The sequence below is a fragment of the Lipotes vexillifer genome, unplaced genomic scaffold (genome assembly GCF_000442215.2).
Source record: "Lipotes vexillifer unplaced genomic scaffold, Lipotes_vexillifer_v1.1 scaffold451, whole genome shotgun sequence".
Taxonomy (NCBI): domain Eukaryota; kingdom Metazoa; phylum Chordata; class Mammalia; order Artiodactyla; family Lipotidae; genus Lipotes; species Lipotes vexillifer.
In genome coordinates this window covers 1,058,011-1,061,315 of record NW_006795989.1, presented here as the reverse complement: position 1 = coordinate 1,061,315, position 3,305 = coordinate 1,058,011, and positions in this window count along the sequence as shown.

Genomic DNA, 3,305 nt, shown 5'->3' with positions numbered 1-3,305 from the left:
CCATAGGTTTTGGGTCGTTGTGTTTTTGTTGTCATTTGTTTCTATGTATTTTTTGATTTCTTCTTTAATTTCTTCAATGATCTCTTGGTTATTTAGTAGTGCACTGTTTAGCCTCCATGTATTTGTGGGGTGTTTTTACAGTTTTTTTCCTGTAACTGATTGCCAATCTTATAGCGTTGTGGTCAGAAAAGATGCTTGATACGATTTCAATTTTCTTAAATTTTCTGAGGCTTGATTTGTGACCCAAGATGTGATCTATCCTGGAGAATGTTCCATGTGCACTTGAGAAGAAAGTGTATTCTGTCACTTTTCAGTGGGATGTTGTATAAATATCTATTAGATCTATCTGCTCTATTGTGTCATTTAAACATTTGTTTCATTATTTATTTTCACTTTGGATGATCTATCCATTGGTGAAAGTGGGGTGTTAAAGTCCCCCACTATTATTGTGTTACTGTCAGTTTCCCCTTTTATGGCTGTTAGCATTTGCCTTATGTATTGAGGTGCTCCTATGTTGTGTGCATAAATATTTACAATTGTTATATCTTCTTCTTGGATCGATCCCTTGATCATTATATAGTGTCCTTCTTTGTCTCTTGTAATAGTCTTTATTTTAAAGTCTATTTTGTCTTATATGAGAATTGCTACTCCAGCTTTCTTTTGATTTCCATTTGCATGGAATATCTTTTTTCACCCCCTCACTTTCAGTCTGTTTGTGTCCCTAGGTCTGAAGTGGGTCTCTTGTAGACAGCATATATACAGGTCTTGTTTTTGTATCCACTCAGCCAGTCTGTGTCTTTTGGTTGAGGCATTTAATCCATTTACATTTAAGGTAGTTGTCGATATGTATGTTCCTATTACCATTGTCTTAATTGTTTGGGGTTTGTTTTTGTGGGTCTTTTTCTTCTTTTGTGTTTCTCGCTTAGAGAAGTTTCTTTAGCATTTGTTGTAAAGCTGGTTTGGTGGTGCTGAATTCTCTTAGCTTTTGCTTGTCTGAAAAGCTTTTGACTTCTCCATCGAATCTGAATGAGATCCTTGCTGGGTAGAGTAATCTTGGTTGTAGATTTTTCTCTTTCATCACTTTAAGTATATCCTGCCACTCTCTTCTGGCCTGCAGAGTTTCCACTGAAAAATCAGCTGATAACCTTATGCGGATTCCTTTGTATGTTATTTTCTGTTTTTCCCTTCCTGCTTTTAATATTTTTTCTTTGAATTTAATTTTTGTTAGTTTGATTAATATGTGTCTTGGTGTGTTTTTCCTAGGGTTTATCCTGTATGGGACTCTCTGTGCTTCCTGGACCTGGGTGACTATTTCCTTTCCCATGTTAGGGAAGTTTTCCACTGTAATCTCTTCAAACATTTTCTCAGACCCTTTCTTTTTCTCTTCTTCTTCTGGGACCCCTATACTTCAAATGTTGGTGCATTTAATGTTGTCCCACAGGTCTCTGAGACTGTCCTCAATTCTTGTCATTCTTTTTTCTTTATTCTACTCCTCGGCAGTTATTTCTACCATTTTGTCTTCCAGCTCACTTATTTGTTCTATTGCCTCCGTTATTGTTATTGATTTCTTCTAATGTATTTTTCATTTCAATTATTGTGTTGTTCATCTCTGTTTGTTCTTTAATTCTTCTAGATCTTTGTTAAACATTTCTTGTATTTTCTCAATCTGTGCTTCCATTCTATTTCTGAGATTTTGGATCATCTTTACTATCTTTACTCTGAATTCTTTTTCAGGTAGATTGCCTATTTCCTCTTCGTTTATTTGGTCTTGTAGGTTTTTACCTTACTCCTTCATCTGTGACATATTTTTTTGCTCTCTCTCTCTCTTTTTTTTTTTATGAGTGGGATTGTGTTCCTGTTTTACTGGTTGTCTGGCCTGAGGCTTCCAACACTGGAGTTTGTAGGCTATTGGGTAGAGCTGGGTCTTGGTGCTGAGATGAGGAACTCTGTGAAACCTCACTCCGATGACTATTCCCTGCGGTCTGAGGTTCTCTGTTAGTCCAGTGGTTTGGACTCAGAGCTCCCACCACAGTAGCTTCCCCCTGACCCCAGTCTCGCAAATCAAGATCCTGCAAGCCTTGTGGGGCGATAAAAAAAAAAAAAAAAGAGAGAAAGAACAGAGTAAAAAATAAAATTAGACTAGGAAACTAACAGATATGTTAGAAAGAATGTAAAAATAAAAATATAGATGAATCAACAACTGGAAGGTACATCAGTACCAAAATAGTAAAAAAGAGGAGGGAAAGGAAAAAAAGGGGGGGGGGGGGGAGGCCTTGGCTGTGGAGGGCGGGGCCTAATCAAGGGCGAGTTTGGGGCAGTGGGCAGGGCCTATGCTCAGGACCCACAGGGCTGGAAAAGGCCCTGGGGGCTGTGGGGGGTGGGGCTTAGGCTCAAGGAACAGAAGGGGCCCAGGCGTGCCCCTCCCCACCCCCGTCTGAGGGCAGCGGACCTCACCTGGGAGCCCAGCAGGCTTCCTGGGCTCGAGTGGGCGGGGCAAACCCCCTCCTCTCCTGTCCTGCTCCTCCAGTCTGGGGTCTGGGGCCTGCCTGTCTTGATCTCCCTGGCTTCCGTTCTATGTTCCCAGGTCCAATGCAGTCGGGCGGGGGTGGGGGTGGGGGATGGGGGAGCCTTGGAGGGCAGGGGACCCACCTGGGAGCTTAGCAGGCTCCCCGTGCCCAAGTGGGCCAGGCGATCGCCCTCTGCTCCTCTCGGGCTCTTCCTGGAGAGTCCCTCCCACATGCATCTCCTGACCTCCCTGGCCTCAGGGGTGCTGATCTTGTCTTCTCCACGTCTCCTCCCCCTCGGTCCCTCTATGTCCTACTGGTTCACTTTGGGGTTCCTCCCATCTCCTTGGGGGTCAGAGTCCCCACCAGCGGCCGGCAGATGCCCTATTTGTGGGGAGACACTATCTCCACATCTTCCCACACCACCATTTTGACTCCTCCTCTCTGGCTTTTTTTTAATGTTTTAAATTTTGGGGCTGTACTGTATGGCTTGCGGGATCTCAGTTCCCTGACCCAGGACTGAACTTGGGCCACAACAGTGAAAGCACTGAATCCTAACCACTAGACCACCAGGGAACTCTCCCCAACTACTGGTTTTTTGCAGTCTGGTTGAATGCCCCTTCAAAGTTCCCCCAAATTCATTTTCTGCTTAAGTGAGTCAAAATTGGTTCTTGTTCCTTGGAACTAAAAGGCATTGCATGAAATGAGCCACTTTTCTGTGGGCATGGTCAGTACTTTCTTGGGCAGAAAAAGTTCTATTGAGGAAAGAGTCACACCTAGTATTTTGTCTTTGAACAGAAG